Source organism: Lepidochelys olivacea, assembly GCF_965140295.1.
Source record: "Lepidochelys olivacea isolate rLepOli2 genome assembly, chromosome: 21".
In the NCBI taxonomy this organism is placed as follows: Eukaryota; Metazoa; Chordata; order Testudines; family Cheloniidae; genus Lepidochelys; species Lepidochelys olivacea.
The window spans coordinates 4,132,261-4,155,120 of NC_140431.1; positions in this window are offsets into that span (position 1 = coordinate 4,132,261).

Below are 22,860 nucleotides of genomic sequence, written 5' to 3' on the forward strand. Positions count from 1 at the left end.
TCACTACTGAAAATATAGGTCAACTTTCACTGAATATTGCTAAATTAATCACATTTTTCTCCTCAAGACAGTCTGTTCTGTTCCATTTTATTCTATATAGGCTCTTACAATGGTGAGTGCATATTACCTGAGTGCCTAAATCCTGTGTCTTGTGAGTATGGGCCTTTCTTTTTTCAAGAGAGGAGATCTTGACATTGAAAACCTGCCCAAAAAGATCACACCAACACCCCCTGCTAGTGTTGGCTAAACTAGATCAAACAGGGCAAGCTCTTTCCTATGGAATTCCCTGAATTGAAGCTTTACCTATCCAAGCAAGTAAAACATTACATGGTACCTAATATAAATGTGTGTGGGGGGTTGTTTGGGGTTTTTTGCAAAGAAAGACATTCGATAAATAGTCTAATCTTTCCAAACTGTTTTTCTGAAATGAACAATTTGTGCAACTGTTTGGGGGGTTTTTTCTGAACCATTTGTAAGCTTTCAGACTGTAAGAAATCTAAACATGTTTCTTCTTTTCTAAAGCAAATTAAAATTGTATTTCCCAAAATACTGAGGGCCAAGTAAATATAAACATATATTCCAACAGGATATTTTGATGAGACAGTTTATTTTATTTTTAACTTGGGCTGTGTAGGTTTTTTTGTTTTTAGTCTCTCCTCTGGGAAGGAAGATCTTTTAGTTAAACCCGACTAAGGTGTGTTTAGTGCCTAGTGCGCTGCCAATGTAGTATGAGAGAACTGGTGTTCTACCTGTCCTGCTGAGTTCAGTCTGTATAAACTGAAGGCACCTTTCCCGTGGGTGATTGCTCCTCTCTTACTCTTAAACATCAGGCAATCAATGTGCCATTGCCTGACAAACTGAAGGAGTGATTCAACTAGAACTGCTTGTAACCTAATAAACACCCCTTGTATACAACTGAGCATTTTTCAGGACAGAAGTAGAAATGGACCCAAACTACAAGGGTGAAATCCTCGATTCCCTTAAAGTGAATTAGTTTTTCCACTGATTTCAGAGGGGTCAGTATTTCACCTGAGAACTCAATGTTTGCTTTCAAAGGGGTTCAGATCTGGGGTTTGGTTTGGCTCGGCTCATTATGCTGAGGGGTCATTCACACATCCAAGTACAGATCTCAAACTTTGAAAGCCTGGAAGATGTTTGCATCTAGTGAGTCATTTCTGGCTCATCTCTTGTAACAAAACTCAGCTGTCAATGTACAATGGGATAATACTTCCCTGCTTCTTAGGGGTGTTTCAAGGATAATTGATTTTTGGGAGAGGTTTCAGTGCTATGGTGGAGGCGGGGGGCAACGTTACTGTCAGGATGTAGTCTGCTCTCATACTGGTGTTGATCAGAAATAACCCTGTGGAGTCAATGGAGTTTTACAAGTGTAAAACCAACATAAGTGAGAGGGGAATCAGACCCAGAGACAGAAAAACAACAAATAAACCCTGCATTTGGTCTTTGGAGGTGAATGTAGTATTGATTGTCAGATGCTTTTATGACTTAAAATAGCAATGCATTAGGCCACTGACACTTACATCAGGGCTCTGTAACCATGTGTGGATTAGTTATTGGGAGAAGAAAAAACATGTTTTTACCAGGCTGGAAAAACACTGATTTTATTATTGTTACTATAAGTAGTAGTAATATCTAAAATTTAAAAAAATATATATAACCTTATGGTTATGAATGAAATTCTTTGTGGTGGAAAAAATCTATTAGCAACATCTCAGAGCCTACTGTATTTTTGACACATTAAGAAGTCTGCTCTAGCTCACCAATAAAAACGATATTAATCACACTCATGATGGGCATTCTACAGCTACACTCGGGACTGATTCACTCCAGCATGATTGCTCGGTCTGGCAGAAAAAAACAAGTGTAATGTGACATCATCAATCTAAGACAGAGAATGGGATAGATTTTCTGATTACAAGGTTAAGTGATGCATCAAGAGGGAGCAAAGCTTGGTCATTGCTAATAATTTTAAATTTAGGAAGACTGAGTACTGTGACATTATCTGGATGGCATTAAAGAGTGGCTTTCTGATACCAGCCATTTGTATGTGTCCTTTCTTTTACATAGCTGTATTTATTATCCCAGGAAGGAGAAAAACAGGCTCGGGGAAACCAATCTATTCGGCCCTTTGGCCCCCAACTCTGACCATTTGGCACCAGGATCAAGATTTAATCAAAAGATTCAAATAATCCATTCATCCAAAGAGGTCCAAATTCTGCTTTCAGTAAAACCATTGGAACCCCATTGAAGCCAAATGGGATTCATAGGTCATAATAGTGGCATTCCATCCTCATTTGACTTCAGTGGAAGCTGAGGGTTCTCAACAGCTCCCACGCAGAGCTGAACACCTTGAAAGATCAAGCCCTTCTGTCTAAATTGATCCCAGTGTTACTGAGAGCAGAACTTCGTTCATTATCCTTCCCAGGAAGACTATATTGCTTCAGAGCAATGGTCAGTCTAGCCCAGTAGTCTGCCTTTTGACAGTCACCAGGGTCAGTGCTTTAGAGGGAATGAACAGAATAGACCAATTGTCAAGTGATCCATCCCATTGTCCAGTCCTGGCAGCCAGAGGGTTAGGAACACTAGCGCATGGGTTGCAGCCCTGACTTTCTTGGCTAATAGCAATTGATGGACCTATTCTCGTGAACTTACCAAGTTCTTTTGTCCATCCAGTTATAGTTTTTGGCCTTCACAACATCCTCTAGCAAGAAGTTCCATGGATTTTATTGCATTGTGAAGAAATACTTGATTTTTGTTTGCTTTTTAAACCTGCTACCTATTAACTTCATTAGGTGACCCCTGGTTCTCATGTGAAGGGGTAAATCCAGCCATTTTGTTCCATGATGCTTATACTTGAAGTCTTTAGGATGAGATTGTAATGCTATAATGCTTTCTTTTCTGCATGGAGATCTTCCTTTGCATGAGAGCAGGTGTTAGAGGGCTTTCCCTTCACCCTCTTCCCGGGTTCTTGTCACACAGCCTAAAAGCAGAAGTCCGAAGTTTAGACAATGTGATGACTGTTGGGGTTAGTTTCCAGCAAACGTGTTCCATAATGCTGACGCTGCAGAGCCTTGTTTCCATGTGTCTTGTCTTCCACCCCCCAGGAGGCATAATTTATACCTGAAATGCACACCTACAGTCCATCCCTTACAACTTAGGGTCATGTTCCATTTTGGGTCTGGGGTCTTTATCCCACCTCTTTGTATCCCATGGGAGGGTAAGGAGTGAGGTTCTGCTCTGGACAACCATTTATTTGGTCTTCTAGTGTTCTACCTTCCCCCACCCCCAAGCCCCTTTGCCCCTCCTGACTGGTTGCTTGATTTTTTTTTTGCCTCAACCCCCCCCTCAAGGCAATGTTAAAATGTGCTCTGAGTAACACTTTAATTGCTCTTATCTATTCCCATTGTACTAACAAATCTACCTGACTAGGCAGAAGCAACATCGGTGTCTTTTTCCACTCATTAGTATGACTATCAAAAAATCAAACCCAAAATTCTATCCCAGGCTAACTAACAGACCCTATATAATAACAGCAGGGATCTCCTCTTCTATCTTAGAGCAAGTTGTTATAGTCCCTTTTTATTTGGAAAAGGCTTACTGGAAAAATACACATTTCAGATAAACTCCGCTGAGATCTTTTTTTTTTTCCAATGGGGTTCACAATGTACATAATTTCTTCAATCCCATCCAATTTCTTTTATGTGCTCTGGATTGTGGTTTTTGGATATGTTCTTCCTGGTCCTTGTAGTCCCACCAGCCACCAAAATTCAATGGAAAGAATCTGAGGGGGATCGGGAGCGGGGTTTCTCCTGGCAACAGTTCCATTCTTCTTCCCTTTCACAAACCAGAATGTCTGCCTCTTAAGGAGAGGAATAAATTCCTCTTTATTTCATGAGACACAAACTAGGTTGCAACCCACAGAATGATTTTTAATTATTTTTGATCTGCATCGTTAGGAAGATGAAAGATGACATCCGTTAAGACATGACACTGATTTGATATGATTTTTTTTACATATTTAACAGATCGTAAAACTTGATATGGCTAGAGCAGTACTAGCATTTAAGTTTGATATGACTATGAAGGGCCCAAGCCCATAACGGGGGGAGAGTATCATGTTCACTGCTTCCTAAGGTGAGAGCCTGGAGGAGGTAATATTATATGCTCATCACTATTTATTGTTTGTATTTTGGCAGCATCTAGAGGCCTGGTCCCCATTGTGTAAGGCATGGATGATTAGTACAATGGACTAGCATTCCGGAGACCTGGTGTGAAATCCTGGCCCTACTGAAATCAACTTCAGAACTCCAGTTGATTTCAGTAAAGCCAGGAGTCTATTCCTGACTGTGATAGACTGCATTTTGAAGCCTAAGGCATAACTTAATCTCTGGGCCTTAGTTTACCTCTGTAAAATAGGGATGATACTGCCTACTAACCTTGTTGAAGCAGTTTGAGATCTTTACAGTTGAATAGCTCCTTTCATCTAAAGTATTAGGGGCAACACTTCCAAAAATTCTTAAGTGACTTAGGAATGTAGACATCAATGGGACTATTTCCTAAGCCACTTAAGCATTTTTGAAAATGTTTCTGTAATTTGTGGTGGTTATGCCATTACACAGCACCAAAGAAGCCCCAGAGCACTTTGTACACAGTGATGACTTTGTTCACCATAGAAATGCAACCATCACTAGGATAAAACTCATCACTTGTGCAGTTGTCCCACTATAACAAGGTAGGCTGAAAAGTAAAGAACAGCTTATGCAATAACAACAAGAGTGGGTATTTGGGAATGCAGAGTTTCCTCAGTTGTCACTTGTCCAACATACTTTTTCACAATATTAAGTTGTTACACCTGTATCGTGAGATTTTGTCATGACTATGAATGTTTCATCTTAAAGATGGCCAAACCAGTAGCAGTACCTCTTTAGTACCACATCTGAGCAGCGGTAGAGTGTATACATGGAAGAAAAAGCACCACCAAGCAAATCAATAATACCACTACCTACATTCTCTTGGGCTGTGTCCCGTCCTAGTCATGTCCAAATGCAGCTTTGCTTACTGTAGCTTAGGGGAGACAAGTTGAGTATAGGCTTGCCATTTTATGCTCTGAATCACTTAAACACTGTATATTACAACCACAGTTTGTCAGGCTGAGCAGTTTGTGGATAAGGTCTGACAGTCAGCCAAGAAAACCTGCACACATTTCTCATCTGAGATAATTCCTACCTTTGGTTCAATCTATCATTTTAGAGACTTGTATTGATTGGTTTAAGAATTACACTCATGAGTATGCATGCACATGCATTTGTACACAGCAAAGGAATATCAGAGCAAATTCTTCCCAAATTCCAAATCCCAGGGTGATGGGAATGATGGGCTGTTGCTTTTTGTTTACTAGTTCATCTTTTGGGTTATTCACATCTCACTCCAGCCAATTTTCTTTCAAGAGCATCTACTCGAGTCCACTTAATTGTGTTCCCTAACCAAGGAGTGGGGAGATATTTGTCTGTTGCCTTTACTGTCCAAATGAGACATCTCTCTCAATTTTTTTTTCTGAAGTTGATAATATGGGGAATGAATTTGTGCCTCTAAAGCAATAAAAGATCAAATTATTAATATGGTTAGTGCAATACCGTAGGGGAAAAGATTAGTCTGTGGAGAAATTTAAAGGCTTAGAAAGAAAGAACTAGCTGTCCATTTTTCTAACCTTTATTAGGTAACAATTACTGTAAGTCTAACCTTCCAATTTGGTCCAGACAGTATATGTCTGGCACTGCACGTAATGGCATGGGGGGAGAAAAATTATCAATCAGGTATGCTTCTCTTCTCTTCTCCCCCCCCCCCCCGCCTTATTAGAGCATTTTCTCAATATTTATTATCTCTGAATTTAATAACATCTAAAAGCTCAGGAAAACTCCTTTACATGCTCTACTCATCCAAGTCATTTATTTAAATGGTAATTTTAAAAGGTTGGGTTCAAAAACACTGCTCTCCTGTAATAACTTGTCTCCAAGCTTGCAACAATTCTGTTTGATAGCTCAGCCATTATAGAACAAGAGTTTAAGATATCTGATTATATTTAGCATCTATTAATAGTGCCATGTTAAATACCAGGTTTCTGAGAGGGGTGTGGAACATAAGAATGACCATACTGAGTCAGGCCCATGGTCCATCTAGCCCAGTATACTGTCTTCCATCAGTGGCCAATGCCAGGTGCTTCAGATGGAATGAACCGAATAGGGAATCATCCAGCGATCCAGCCCCTGTCACCCATTCCCAGCTTCTGGCAACAGAGGCTAGAACCTTGAAAGATAGCCTCCCTATAAATCACTGGACTCCTGCCACATCTTGTGGTATAGGCATTTCCTTAATTCCATTTCTCAGACTCCACATGGAGTCCCCCAGAAGAAGGATGTTTGATGTGGGGGATCTGAGTTCTTCTCATCTTCAGCTTGTCTGCAGCTATCTGCTTCCCTGTTAATCTGCTCCCAGCACCACAAGAGTTGTTGCAGTTCAGTGTCATGGTCTTGCATGGCCTCTTCCTTGATATCTTCTCCTACAATGAGACTGTCACCAGCTATAATCTGGAAGTCTGGGTGAGGCACTAGGACTCCCAGTCCCACTGGGATACTATTGGGGCTGGGCTGATGTCCATAAGCATTTGAATCCAGCAGCCACTCGCCAAAAGGTGAGGCAAAGGCTGCCGGGTGGCTCATCTAACCGTGCCAGAACAGATTACTGATACCCCAAATAGCAAGCCCACTTGAGCTGGACAAATTAACCTATATCCTCAGTCACAGGTAATAAGTACTGACTTGTTTTCAGTGCTCTGTTTAGTGTGTTTTGGCCAATGCAGATGCTCCATTTACATGAAGGTTTTCTCACCAATGTTAAGATGCTAATCCACTCTGTGCTAGTTTCAGGAGGGGTAATGCTTCTTTGCATGCTGGCTAGGCCATCTTCTGTGGCTCCATCCGGGCTAACGGAACACTATGTTTTGGTAGTCTTCTGAACTGCACATTGGGATCTATGTTTAACATCAGCTTGGCCTTTAGGTGTAAATCTTCTTGTAATGTCCCTTATATTCTATTAGAATGCTAACAGTGTCTCACTTCTCCTCCCTTTCGCTAAATGAAACTGTAAAAAAGCTTTTTCCTTTTCTTCCAAGGTCAGCTCTGTATACAGATTCAGTTCTTGTGTCCATTGCTGGCGTACTTCTGCAAGACATTTTGACTGGAAATCCAGCATTCCTGGTCAGCTGAGTCCCTTGGTGCTGCTTGTTTATTCTGTTTCTTGGTCCTGCTTTGTTTGCCTATTACTCAAACTCTCTATCTTGCTGGGGGTCTCGCTAGATTGAACTCTGTCACCATGTAGTGGGTAATAACATGAAAGGACTCCATCTTGTAAAACTAAACTGGCTCTTTATTAAGAGAACTATTTTCAGAGGTGCTGTAACTGCAGCTAGTCTTCTAGCCATGTGAATGAGGGATGATTTAGTTGGGGATTGGCCCTACTTTGAGCAGGGGGTTGGACTAGACCTCCTGAGGTCCCTTCCAACCCTGATATTCTAAGATTCTGTGAACCCAATGATTAACAGAGCCTTTTCTTCCTTTCTTCAAATCCCACACAACTTAGTTAAACACAAGGAAAAAAGTCATAACTATTTGGTGTCCTTGCTTGGATTTTGCTGGACGGTCAATTACATACTTTCTAAGTGTGTGGTGTTTTTTTGTTTTGTTTTGTTTTTTAAATGGGGTGACGTCCTGGCCCAACTGAAATAGGAGTTTTACCATTGACTTCTTGAGCAGGACCATGAATTCACCATGGACATTTTTAAAATATTAGTGTAAATGTAAGCATAGGATGGGCAGTGTGTACTACCCCTTTAAGGGTCAGATGGCGCCAACAACCAAAGCAGTTTGGGGGCAATCAAGGAGCAGCCTGCTCCACCCTTGGGGCTGGGCTATATAGATAGGAAAAGGCAGACGGGACCAGAAGCCATGCTGGGTGCTGCGACTTCCAGGCCACTAGCCTCACCTGGGCCATGAAGACTTTTGTTTTGCTGACTAGAATTTTTGTTGCTGTAGCTCTGAGAAAGGGCCTTATGAACTGTGTTAAATGACTCCTCCCCTGATCTGATGCCAAAGGAAAAGGGAGAGCACCTGCCTACTCCTAGAACAATCAGAGAACTAAGGACTCTACAGGCTGGGGTCAATTTGGAGGCATTCTGAAGAGGCAATGCTTGTTTTGCTTTTTTGTTTGTATGTTTTTGGTTCTAGTGTCCTCTTCCTCAGATTCAGTACAATAGGTAATTATAAGTGAGAATAAAGGTCTGTGGCTTTTTCTTCATGACCCAATAGGAAAATAGCTTGCCTGAGAGAGATTCTCTTGGGGTGTTTTATATAAACCCATCCTTAGCTGAACCCAAAAAGAGTCAGAGTTATCACCAGTGACAGTTGTGCTAGTATTTCTTTAACCTTAGACTCTATACGTGTAGATGAATAGATTTTTTTTTTTTAAGACCAGAAGGGATTACCATGATCTCTTCTATAGCCTCGGTTATACAATTTCACCCAGTGATTTCTGCATCAAGCCCATACCTTGTAGTTGAGCTAGAGCACAGGGTTTTTTTGTTGTTTTTTTTTTTAAAATAACTCAAAGTTCTGTTACAATATTGTCAACTCTCTAGTATGCTCTTAAGGCTCTGTTTTCAATCTGGAGTTTCTGTTGATAGAAGTAGATATGGGAAAAGCCCAATATATCAGCCAGTTCATGTCCATTTCCATGTCAATGCAGGATGTTCCATACAGTATTTGCCCACTATATAGTACTGCTGATAGTCTTTGCTCTTCTTAATGCATCTGATGCATAAAAGCCAGCTGGGTGTGGTGTATATATCCAACGTAATATCCAAAATGTGTGGTTGGTTCTGTTGTCATTACTCACTGAATAGCATGTATGAGTGGTCCTGTTTGCAATGATTGCAAAACAGAACACTGACTAAAGTTAGATTATTACAGTTTACTTAATATTCTGCTAGAGAGACAAGGTGGGTGAGGCAATATCTTTCATTGGACTGACACTTGTTGGTGAGAGAGACAAGCTTTTAAGCTTACAGAGTTCATCACTTCTGGAAACTTACTCAGGCGATGCACATGTTCTAGGTAGTAAGAGACTAAGAATATCCCTGTAATTCCCATGTAGGTTTCCTGGACTCTGGGCCCAGGAGCATATGAACAAGAAGGACTATTTGCCTGCTCCCTGGAGCAGGTGGACATAAAGAGGTGGGGAATGGGTGGAGACTTGAATCCCTCCTCTTCCACTTGCTAGCAAGAGTGGCTGGGTCAGTATAGACATTGTACTAGCAATCTATTGCTAGGATAGGCCAAGAAGTTGTTCATAATTTCCAGAGAAACAAGAAGAGAGTGTCTTGGGGGATGGGGCGGGGGGGTCTGATGATCCTCCTGGAGCTGTTCCTGTGGTAAATTCAGCTTATGTATGGCTCAGGCACCGCTGCGAGCAATGAAGTCACACTTGTCTTGGTCACCTGAAACTAACGGAGTGTATCCAAGCACAGATCTGTAGCTCTGGACATTGAAAACTGGAGTTTCTTTGAAAATGAGAACTCTTCACAATTTTAGAAAACCTGGAACATTCCTGAGTTCTGCCAACTTTGATTTCAAGTTTTTTGGTGTTTCAGTTTTCTATGGGTTTAAAAAAAAATCATTTCCTGGCCAGATCTATTTGGTTATTGCAAGAGCTCATCAGTGCTCCTAGAATGTGTCATCTCAGAACAGTGGGAATCTCCTTGTAACCTGTCTTGTAAAATGGAAGTTAACCCACAGGCCAAGTATCAGTCCAGGTCAAATTTAGAAACAGACAGGTTACCACCTTGGAAAAGAGTGGGGTACATTGGATAAACAGTTATTGATTCTTAATTGTAGTATTGCAAGCATGAAGCTGTAATAACAGTTACTGCAAATAACTGTTTATTCCATTCCAGCAAAACAAGCAAATAAACTGCCGATGGTAGTTTGAAACTTCATACAGTGTAATATTCCTTTAATGGAATGCTTTTAGAAAAAAGCAATAAAAATAAATTGAAAAGTGCTTTTCTGCTGCATACAGCTGGCATAAGCACCATTTGAACAAACAGGATAACACAAAGCTTAACTTAGCATCTCCCGTTTTTATTACTCACAAGCGACAGGTCTTATAATAGTATAAATTCACTTAAAATGGACTTTTTAAGGCAGCCTTCTGTGTTAATTCTGAGCAGTATAATTACAGGTCTTTTATGATTTAGGTTTGAGACCAATTAGTTTGCTTCTGCAAGACTTTCAAAAGGACTTTTTGTTTTCTTGTTGACACACGAGCTCTACTCTGCTGTGAATTTATATTCATGTAGCAGTAAAGTGGAATCCTTAGGAAGATAGGTAATGGTATTTGTTGGCTCTGCTTTACTTTCAGTACACCTCTTGCGATATTGTCTGGGCTTTGCATGTCACATGATGACTACACGTTCGCTCCCAGAAGCTGGAATCCGCAGTTGTGTTAATCAACGGGGTATCTCAGTAATTGGAAAGCTGGAACCCTTGCCATGCAGCATGGCAGAACTTTCAAAGAGAATAACTAAAATTCAGCACAATGGAAGTGTCCTGTTGCAATTAGAACTACCAAATATCTACTGGAGTGTAGGAATGGTATCCCAAGATCAGTGATGGCAGCGTCATTGGTTGGGATGTTTTAATAGCTGACTAGAAAATAATAGTGTATGGGACAATCCTATTCTGGCAAACAGAAGAAAAGGAGAACTGGGGGAATCAGATCTAGTGGCCATTGAAAAGATTCCCATGGTCTCTTTTTTCACTTGAGTGGGCGTTGGATCAGGCCCTGGATGACTGTATATCTATCCACATACTTACCTGCCTTACTGTATGGCTAGCTTGGATTTTGTACCATGATGGAGAGTTAAGTAGATGTACTTTACCAGTCCTAGAAGCTACTTATTTTTTTTCCAAAAACTTGCTACTTTGATGAAAGTCTGAAATCTCAATGAATGAGGGGACTGCATTTCTGTGCAAAGATCTTCCTTCTTTCCAACCAGCCCTGCTCTTTAGTGAACCAGACACATACAGAAACTAGAGACCGGAATTACCAAGCATGTGTCCATCCCCCAAAATCAAGTGTATAATGTGCAAGTCCTCCTCACCCACTCTGATTGTACCTCTTTGTTCTGTTTGCATGGTGTCTGGCACAATGGGGCCACACCCTCTAGGCACTACTGTAATTATTGATAGTATAATAGTTTCCATAAAAGTGGAGCTAATGCACACACTGTTCTTCAGCACATGCAAATGCTTACTAAAAATATTGAGTGGAGAGTACCCCAGCTAGGGGTGGCAGAAAATGTTTGTGCCCACTTACTCTGCTCCTCTTTCTGCAGTGTTGAGTGAACCACCTTCACCAGCTTATTCCCTCATTCAGTTCAAAATTATTATTCTCTACTGGACCCCTTCCAAATCGCGTTCTGCACCCCTCCCTCCCTCTCTCTCTCTCTCTCTCACACACACACAACAGGAAAAAGGAGTGAAGTATCTCTTCACTACAGTTGGAGAGAGCAAGTAGATAGGGAAGCTAACCCCTTCCCACTTACCCTGGGTCCTCCAACACGCATACTTTTCTTCTGAGCCATGAAGTCCCCCATTCTTACTATTGCATCTTAAAACTTTCCCATTTCCTTCAGCATGTGACTGACTCCTTTCTGTAATGAAAAGATGCTGTCTACAAATACTTCCTATCCTACTGTATCCCTGTTGCATAATGCATGTGTGGCTTATGAGACCTCTGTATTTCATTCAAACAAAGTTTACCATGTGCATTCTGTTCCTTTCTTGTTTTCCGTTAAGAAATGGTTTGAGCCCTATAGATGGTTGTATAATGGATTAAGGTTAATGGGTCTGTCTCTAATGTTTTTGACATCGCTCACCAAAAAACCCTCTGGTCTGTAGGTGGCATGTGGGTTGCAAAACAGTCTTGTCTTGGCAATTTCAGAGCTGTCTGTCAGTATTTTAAAAGTGTCCTATTGTGTGACTGTAGGAGGCTATGAAAGAATTCTGGCTGTTGACTATACCACCTAGTTTCTAGGTCAGATCTTCAGCTGGTATAAATTGGCATAGCTCCTGGAGCACGCTGACTTGCATCAACTGAAGATCTGGTCCTCCCTCTCTCTCTCTCGCTTCTTGGTTTTGTTTTTTTTCCCCCCTTGCATTACTGCCATGGTTACTTGCATTCAGTAAGTACTGTACTTGCATAAAATTGACTCATTGTTAATGAATCCAGAATGGGATTTGCACATCATCTTCCACATAAATAGAGAGAGAGAGCATGACCTTACAATTTAGAGGTGCTCTTACAAATAGCACCTCCGGTCTTCAATTTTCCCATTAGAAGGTCATGCAACATTTAACCTGAGAGTTCGCTCTAGGAAGCCACAGTTTCACAACCCAACTCTTGCCATTTTCTTTACTACCCAGACACATTATGTTTCATTTTTCCTTGCCTCTATATTCATGCTTGATCATACTTGATCTTAAATTTTGTAGTTCCTTGCATCCCAACTAAAGGGCTTTACATATACAATAAGGGAATTCATCACTCACTCATTTTGTCACTGCAATTCTGCCACCCCTGGAATGCAATGCCCTATTTAACAGCACACAGCTTTGTGGAACCTGATGGCAAAGAGGGAGAATACCTCCAGTCTCAGTGATGAGAATTCCCATGGCACAGTGCAAACGGAAGCTGAAGGCAGTTACAGCAGAGAGCCTGTCTGCTTCCCTATATTGCTTTTAATCTGGCGTGCAGCTTCATTGATGGGGTCTTTAATGTGTGACAAACATCTGATCTCTCCCCCTTTTGTCAGGCCTGTCTTGTTTCATTTCTTGTTACAGCAGGATGATTACAGAGCACTTTGTCAATAATCCAGCAAACCTACCATACAGTGGATCAATGGGAGCTGGTTTTGTTGGAACTAGCCCCAGCTGTGTGCTTGACAAATGCCTAGGGTAAGAATATTGCTGTGCCACAAGGCATTGATGCTAAAGATACTCTCTCTCACTTCTGGGAATGCAGGGACTGCACAAAACTGTCAAATCATAGAATATCAGGGTTGGAAGGGACCTCAGGAGGTCATCTAGTCCAACCCCCTGCTCAAAGCAGGACGAACACCAACTAAATCATCCCAGCCAGGGCTTTGTCAAGCTAGGTCTTAAAAACCTCTAAAGAAGGAGATTCCTCCACCTCCCTAGGTAACCCATTCCAGTGCTTCACCACCCTCCTAGTGAAATAGTTTTTCCTAATATACAACCTAAATCTCCCCCACTGCAACTTGAGACCATTACTCCTTGTTCTGTCATCTGCTACCACTGAACAGTCTAGAGCCATCCTCTTTGGAACCCCCTTTCAAGTAGTTGAAAGCAGCTATCAAATCGCTGCTCATTCTTCTCTTCTGCAGACTAAACATCCCCAGTTCCCTCAGCCTCTCCTCATAACTTATGTGTTCCAGTCCCCTAATCATTTTTGTTGCCGTGTGCTGGACTCTTTCCAATTTTTCCACATCCTTCTTGTACTGTGGGGCCCAAAACTGGACACAGTACTCCAGATGAGGCCTCACCAGTGTCAAATAGAGGGGAACGATCACGTCCCTTGATCTGCTGGCAATGCCCCTACTTATACATCCCAAAATGCCAAGAAGGCCAATGGCAACAAGATCACACTGCTGACTCATATCCAGCTTCTCGTCCACTGTCACCCCTAGGTCCTTTTCTGCAGAACTGCTGCCGAGCCATTCGGTCCCTAGTCTGTAGCGGTGCATTGGATTCTTCCGTCCTAAGTGCAGGACCCTGCACTTATCCTTATTGAACCTCATCGGATTTCTTTTGGCCCAATCCTCTAATTTGCCTAGGTCCCTCTGTATCCTATCTCTACCCTCCAGCATACCTACCTCTCCTCCCAATTTAGTGTCATCTGCAAACTTGCTGAGGGTACAATCCACCCCATCCTCCAGATCATTTTATGAAGATATTGAACAAAACCGGCCCGAGGACCGACCCTTAGGCACTCCACTTGATACCGGCTGCCAACTAGACATGGAGCCATTGATCGTTGAGCCCGACAATCTAGCCAGCTTTCTATCCACCTTATAGTCCATTCATCCAGCCCATACTTCTTTAACTTGCTGACAAGAATACTGTGGGAGACTGTGTCAAAAGCTTTGCTAAAGTCAAGGAACAACACGTCCACCGCTTTCCCCTCATCCACAGAGCCAGTTATCTCATCATAGAAGGCAATTAGATTAGTCAAGCATGACTTGCCCTTGGTGAATCCATGCTGACTGTTCCTGATCACTTTCCTCTCCTCTAAGTGCTTCAGGATTGATTCCTTGAGGACCTGCTCCATGATTTTTCCAGGGACTGAGGTGAGGCTGACTGGCCGGTAGTTCCCAGGATCCTCCTCCTTCTTCCCTTTTTTAAAGATGGGCACTACATTAGCCTTTTTCCAGCTGTCCGGGACTTCCTCCAATCGCCATGAGTTTTCAAAGATAATGGCCAATAGCTCTGCAATCACATCCGCCAACTCCTTTAGCACTCTCGGATGCAGCGCATCCGGCCCCATGGACTTGTGCTTGTCCAGCTTTTCTAAATAGTCCTGAACCACTTCTTTCTCCACAGAGGGCTGGTGACCTCCTCCCCATGCTGTGCTGCCTAGTGTAGCAGTCTGGGAGCTGACCTTATTTGTGAAGACAGGAGGAAAAAAAGCATTGAGTACATTAGCTTTTTCCACATCTTCTGTCACTAGGTTGCCTCCCTCATTCAGTAAGGGGCCCACACTTTCCTTGACTTTCTTCTTGTTGCTAACATACCTGAAGAAACCCTTCTTGTTACTCTTAACATCTCTTGCTAGCTGCAACTCCAGGTGTGATCCTGCTCTGTCAAGTCATTATGTTTATGTTACTGTAGTGCTCAGAGCCCCTAACCATTGTGCTAAGAGCTGTACAAACACATAGTAAGAGACAGTCCCTACCCTAAAGAGCTTATAATCTAAGCAGACAAGACAGACAATGTGGAAAGGAAGGATCATTATCACCATTTTACAGCAGGGGAGCTGAAGTGCAAGATTATGGCCAAGATCCTCAAAGAAGCCCAGCCACCCCTGATTTTGATGCCTAAATATCTTTGCCCAAGATCAAACAGGAAGCCTGTGGCAGAGATAGAAACTGAACCACATGTCCTGGGTCCCAGTCCATGTACTTGAGCATTCTTCCCCTCGAATCAAAAGCAGTATTGCTACTGTTTGTCATGGAAGCAGGCGTGGGCCATCTATGTTCACTTTATCCTACTTGTCATTTCTCTCTTTAGGAGCTAGACACTTGCTCAAAAATGACAGGTTTCAGAGTAGCAGCCGTGTTAGTCTGTATTCGCAAAAAGAAAAGGAGTACTTGTGGCACCTTAGAGACTAACCAATTTATTTCAGCATAAGCTTTTGTGAGCTTCAGCATGCATCCGATGAAGTGAGCTGTAGCTCACAAAAGCTCATGCTCAAATAAATTGGTTAGTCTCTGAGGTGCCACAAGCTCCTAAATGCTGTGGCTGTACCATTGGTGTGAATTGATATCTGGCACCTGACAAGCACCTTTGTTTCCACTTTTATTCTTTCTGATTTGTTTTTGTGAATCAAGAATCCTGGTCCATCCACTTTCCGGGAGAGGTGTAGTCTGGGGTGATTATAACAGCAGGTTGGGCGTCAGGACTCTTGGTTAATAGCACCTTCAACTTTACCGCTGGCTCTGTGTTCTCATTTTGTGATCAGTGTGCCACTAATCCACTCTGTAATGTAGTCTTCCCGTCTGCAAATTGTAAAAAGATACAACCTCTAGCTCATAGGATGGCTGTATAAAGTAACTGATCAATATTTTTAAGTACATGGAGCTCTGTGGATGAAAGGTACTACCACACAACCATTGAGTATCCACATCTGGAATCTGACTTTCTGGGTACACTACGAAAGAGGTCTGTTTGACAGGATTTTTAGAATTTTCCCAGAACAAAGAAGGGTCAGATACGAGTTTTCTTGTAGGTGGCTGGCTGGCCAAGTTCCTGTCTGAAATTATTCTTTTTGCTCTTGGCAGTTTATCACATCACTAATTCTGTGATAGGACTCCGAAAGTCTTGGGTAAGTGTCTTTAAATCTAAATAGCTGTTCTCCATATTTTATTGTATAATCTTATGTCACCCACTTGTTAATAACTTTTTTTGAAATGGGGACAAATGAAAGCAGGATGATAGAATAGGATTCATTAGTTTTATTTCCCCCATCTATTTACAATGACACCACCTAAATTAATAGTTAAGGATATTGTTGTTGGGACTTATGTCCCTATCTAGCTGCATACTCCCAAACCTACTCTTTATACTTGCTCTCATGCACCTATCGGTGACAGCTAGTTACCCATATTCCAGGAGTCCATGACAACTGGCCTGCATAGAGAATAGTCCTTCTGTTATGTATTGTGGAGAAAGGGAGGGTAAGGTAGGAAAGGCCAGGCCTGAGTGTTGCTCCTGATAAACCCAGCTGATGGGCTTGAAGGTTTCCAAGGACAAAGCACTTTGACCTAAATTTTTCCAAGAGCCTACAGTAATGAATTCTGTCTTATCTGTGCAGATGAGGTGACGTTTTGCAGACATCAAATTTTGTAATTCAACAAATGCTGCTCTAAACTTGGGAGAGTAGCAAAAAAATATTGATGCAGAATAATAAGCTTGTACATGGTAAGCAATAGCCCCGCAACAGTGTATCAGAGCAAGAAATGTCAGGTTTTGGAATCAGATAAATTGCAAATAACAATGGAGGAAGCAACTGAACCTTGAGGAATATCAGCAGATAAACCAGAGGAGGTGGATATAAAGAATTTTTGGTTGGGAAAGAGGGACAACCAATGAGTGAGATGGGGGAGGGAATGATGGGCCATAAAGCTGTGATAAAGTGCAGACATAACGATAAAAGGCCGTGGTCAGCCTAGAAAAAAATATCAAGAAGCAATAAAATGTAATGCTACAGGAGTGGGTGGCGATAAGGTGATCATTTTGTTACTCTCAGCAGAGCCACTTCTGCGGTTAGAGTCCTCATGGATTTAGGAGAGATGCTCTCTCCTGCCATGTGCAGGTGCTTACACCTAAGCAAAGTGGGTGTAAAATGCTACCACCAGCGGGAGGGAGTGGATAATTCTGATGCAGTAGCACTTTGGCGCTCCCTGGGCCTGATTCTCATTTACACTAAGGCCCCCACATGCTGCTCTGGCATTTACTCCACTTTGTGGGCACTGCCAGGGCAGTGCAAGGGGAGCCTTAGTAGAAATGAGAATCTCTACCAATTTTGCCCAAGGTAGAAGTAACTTTGTAAGGCAGTAGAGAATCAAACCCAGTCTGTTTAATTCAAGTAAAAGCAAATACATCAGTATAGCTAATCCTGAGAGCAAACCTGAGGAATGGTACATTCCAAATATGCCAGGAGGGGGTCAGCTGGGTTCTACAATCACTTTCTCCTTGGCAGAAATGGAACCACCTCTGAGGTGAGCGAACACTTGAGGGAGGGTCTCGGTTCACTCTTCTAGTAATGCCACAAAGAGGGGTCAGGTCACTAGCAGGTTCCTACAGGAAACTAAGTGGGAAAATGCTTCATTAGAAGAAGGAATTCCAGATTCTTTAAATGGCTAACTCAAAATGATCAACACTCAGTGGGGAACTCGCCTGGTTAGGGGATTTAGTTACAAAATGGAACATCCCAGCACCTTTTTCACTGAACGGTCTCTGAAATGTGGGACTTTTCTATTAGTTGTAATCGCTAATTCTTTCATGACTGTAGTCTGGGCTATGATTTAGAGGGCCACTAGGCAGTACAGGATATGTTTAGTCAGTATGGGAACCAAGGAGAACCACAGAGTATGTCTGTGTCTAGCAGGCTCTGTACAGGGTCCTCTTTATATTCATCACACCCAAGTCCTATCTCTTCTCTACCACAAGGGGCAATCAAACCATGTGGAACCAAAATGAAATTTGGTGGTTTGGGATACTCTGGGCTCTAAACAAGGAAAAACGTTGGTGTTTGGCTGCATAGTACTTGGAGGTTTTAGGTTAGTTGGAAGCTGAAGTGGGGGGGGGGAGGGGGGAGTCTATGGATACCTGAACCAGCAAAAGCCCCTGTGCAGCTGTGAACTATAAGCACCAACTGTAAGCTCAACTGAACTCCCATCCTGACACATGCATTTGGAGCTAGGTATACAGATGGAAGAAAAGAAAAAAGCCACCAAGCCAGCTCTAGACTCCATTTCTGAAGCTTCTGAATGACCGACTTTGTTCAGTTTTTCAAAAATCCCAGTAACAAGGACACATCCCTAGCACTTAACAAGCTGATACCTTTTAAATGTTAAATTCTAGCTTTAATTAAATTAACTGAAAATGTTTTCATTTTAAAGTCCTCCCCAGTAGCATTTCCAAGGTGATGAAATTGCCTGCAAGCCTAAACAAGCAGTGCTGCGGCTGGCATTTGGCACCAATTCATTAACTGATGAGAGAGCACCAGAAAGAGTCTGTACCCATCACTGGTGGGGAATTATTATTTTTGGTGGTGGTTGAAAGGCTGCATGTACTGCAATGGGATTCTAATGCAGAGCCTGAGCTACAAAGTGACATGTTCACATCGTTAATTGCCAAGTAAACTCTTTGGTTTGGTTTGGTTCCAGTCTGTGTACACTTTCCAGAACAGATTCCCCCAGCCTGCACCCTCCTTCGGTGCAGAGAGAACAGCCATGGGTTAGCTCTCTTCCTCCTGCAGAAACACAAGGAGACGGTCATTCCAGGTTCTTTAATAATGGAAGACTTCCATGGCTGTTAAACATCTCATGTTCTCCTTCAGATTGAGAAGATTTGCAACCATGGGAGGGACTCTAATGGTAAGTTGCAAGGAACTTGTGTTCAGGACTCCAAGTTCTACACCAAGTTCAGCCAGGCAATGGAGTCTAATGGCTGAAGTAGGAAGCCAAATGACCGGACCCCGGGTTCTCCCCCCGCCCCCATCCACCCCCATCTCTGCCACTCATATGGTTCATGAACGCTGAGTAAATTTTTTTGCCTTTCTGTTAGAACTGGGTGAATAATGGATTTTTGGCTCATTGGCAATTTTGAAGTTTGGTTTTTTTTAGTTGCAAGAAATGTCTTTTTTTGGCAAATATCTTTTTTTGCTTTGATTTTAATTAGTTTTGATGGTGTTGACTTGCGAAAAAAATTCAAGAAAATTTTGAAAGGGAAAGTGGTTTCAAAGACAGAGTTTCATTTGAGAAGTTGAAACAAAACATTTTTTTTCTCAACTGTTTCGGTGTTTTTAACAGTAAAATGAAATTGACATGAATTCACAAAACAACTAGTCACTGAAAAATATTCTCTCACCCCCCGGAAAAAACTTTGTGTCATTTCTGTGAAATGGGGATTAAGGGCACTCTTACAGCACCGAGATTAGGTAAACAGGATGACTGAGGGTTTGGGTAATGGATACAGAAACTTTCAGCATTGAGCTGCTGTTCGGAATCAAGACTGGTTTGGTATAACTGACACTCTAGGCAGTACCATCCAGTGGCCACACAGTGTTAACTAGTTCCTCAGACTCGTGTCTGCCTCCAAGCAGGCAGAAAGGTCAAGGTTTGACTGAGACTTGGGGATTGAATTTTCCTCTTACCTGAGTATGATGGGAGTGGGGGAGCTTCCCTAAGCACCTGATGGGGGAGCTCCCCCAAGCACCTGATGGGGAAGGAGTGTGTGCTGCAGCTCATACTGACCCCATTCTGTGTGTAGCCAGATGTCCACCTCCTGAGCAGCCAGCCTGGGAACTTCCATGAATATAAAAATCCATTTTTAAGGAGAAGGTTTGTGGGCAGTGACAGGCAAGTAACATGGATGCTAATCCAGCTTGCTGTTCTGTATTTAAATTCATTGTTAAAGCCTCCGGCATCCTGCATAACAAGTTTTGATGACTGGATTTGAGGTATGCTGTTGGGCCATAGGAGAGTTTGGATGATGCCTCACAAATGCATCCCAGGGCGCTCAGTGAAATGAATTTAGGGCCTGATCCTGCAATATTATTCTCATGTTAGTTGTCCCAATGAGTAGAAGGGGGCACTTTATGTGAACAAGGGCTGCAGGATTAACCCTTCAACTCTTGACTTCCTGTCTTGGTGCATGGTTAGACTTTGCTACCCTTATTCCGGTTGAGTAGCATGCACTCTCTGGGTTGTTCCATAGATGTTCGTGGGAATGCTCACAGATCAAGGGACCACTTAGCTTATAGTGCTGAATCTGCTGTCTAGCATGTGCAAAATGTTGCTGGACCCCTTCTCAGATCTTCCAAGGAAGAAACCATGTCCCGCTCAGCCCCGTGACGCACCATCCACTTCACTTCAGAATCCTGCTTTCACTTTCTCACTCCAACATCTTGGTCCTCATTTCTCTAGTCCCCTAGCTACACTCCCTAATTCCCTCCCCATTTGAACCCAGTTCAGTCTTTGTTTGTTGAGCACAGCTTTGGCACAGTTTGATGTAAAAACTTATTCCTCCGCAACTGCTGTGATCTGGAACACCCTCCCTGTATCTGTGCCCCTTGTTGACATGCCATCTTTTACCAAATCTCATCTCAAATAACTTATTTCTCTTGCTTGGGCTTCCTGCAGCTATTTCTTCCTCCCACTGCTGCTATTCTAATGGCTTGTTCACTGAGCACTGTTAGTGTGTTCAGGGTGTGTACAGACACATTGACAAAAACACTAACTGCTGCTAGAAGCTCATAGTGCCATCCTACGCTACTAAATGGGCAGAACTTTGTTTGCAGGATCCTGATTGCTTAGGGTCTGAGCCTGCAAACCTCTTAATCATGCAAGTAGTCCCTGCTGATTTCAACAGGACTGCTGACATGAGTAAGGATTATGAGTCTGGGCCCCCAAATTACAGTGGCAATATCGTGCAGTCACAATGCAACAACACCTGTCATGCACACACAGGGAGTAGTATTGCCCATTGCTACAGAGCACATAAGGGCTGTAAACGTTCCTCTTGAGCACAGAAATGGTCCCAAAATGCACGGGGAGTAACGTTTTCAAAAGTGGCTGAGACTTAAGACCCTACATCCCAATGATAATCAATGGGGGACAGGTTCCTAAGTCACTTGAGCATTTTTGAAAGTGTTACCCTGGGTTACTGGAAGTTCATTTCTTTAAGCAACATGCCTCTTGGGGAGTGCTCATAGGAAGGGGCCTTAACTCAAAGCTTTGCAATACAGAGCCTAAGAAGCTTAAATCCTACATAGATTCTTCGGGAAATACTTAATAGGAGCTTGGATTTGGTTTGTAAGAAAGTTATGGGGCTAGGCTGTGTCCAGCTGCTGACTCTGCAGGAAGGAAGGAAGACGCACGTCAAGGAGTGAAGAGCTGTGCCCTTGAGGCTAATGGGCCTTGTGCTAGTCCCTCTGCGTGGGGTGATTTCGTCTCTTGGAGTCTGCCTGAGTAATGACCAAGTAACTCTTGAATATGAACCTCGGGCTTTTGTCCTGAGTTTGGACAGGTATCACCTCTTCCCCCCACTACAGCACATACTTTTCCCTATTCCCCTTCCATAGAAATCATTTCTGAGAGGCAGGCATTTAACTTTTCCACTGTCTTTGAAGGCTCAATTGAACTACATTGCTTTGAAGGAATCAAATATACTTGTTAATATAATTGATGACTTCCTCTGGCTGCAGGATTTGTCATTGTTGGGCACATCATTCAAGAATTATCTATTGTGGTTAAAAGAATAATTCCAAGCCATCTAGTTTTGTGCTAATATCTGTGAGCATAAGTCTTTCAGCATTCTTCATCCTTCATTACTGATGATCCTGCCCCCCACCTTGCGCCCAGCAAGAAAACAAGCCCAATTAAGAAATGATTGCTTCTGTTGTTGTCGGACTATTGTTCATCATGATATATGGAGCAACAAGAAGGCTTTTTTTAAATTTTTTTTTAATAAGATAACATTCACTGCTGACAACCCTATTAAAACTGAGCAAGTTGGATGTTTGTCATAGTTTTATACCAAATCTATCATTCTGACAAAGTAGTTACCCCACCTCTTCCACTCTTCTTCCTCCATGGAATATTTCAACCGATATTCAGGAAGTGTTTTAAGTATGTGTCTTCCATATATTTATCTTTAATGTATTTTAAATCTACTGGACAATATAGAAAAGATTTCATAGGATCAAACTGTGATTGGCTTTGATATTTAAGGAGTGTTGTTATGATATTGATACAATGCTGTGGGGGTTTTGTGTTTTAAAGCCTATGGTTGCACCTGGCAGGTGACATTCATTCCTGTGAAGAGAACCAGCATGAGGCCTAGGTAGAACTACAATCCCACGCAAGCCAAGCATTTAGAAGTCAGAGTTCTTTGGACATGTGCATTCTAATGCATGCTCTGGACTTTGGAGTCTGGATTGGTTTCTTGATCCAGAGACCAGGCACATGCCTGGCAGCTACACTACCAGATTCTCATTCATTCTCTCTCTCTCTCTCTCTCAATGCCAGCATGACTCAACCTGTACAGGTAAAAGTGGAGATGAGCCTCCGTTCCCTCTTCAGCCTCTCCATTGAGACTGTTAACAAGTTGTGCCAGTGGTGATGGTGGGTTATGTGATATAGACCATTGTATTTGAGACCTCACAAATATGGCTTAAGTAGTTTCTACACCTGGTACTGGCCCTCTG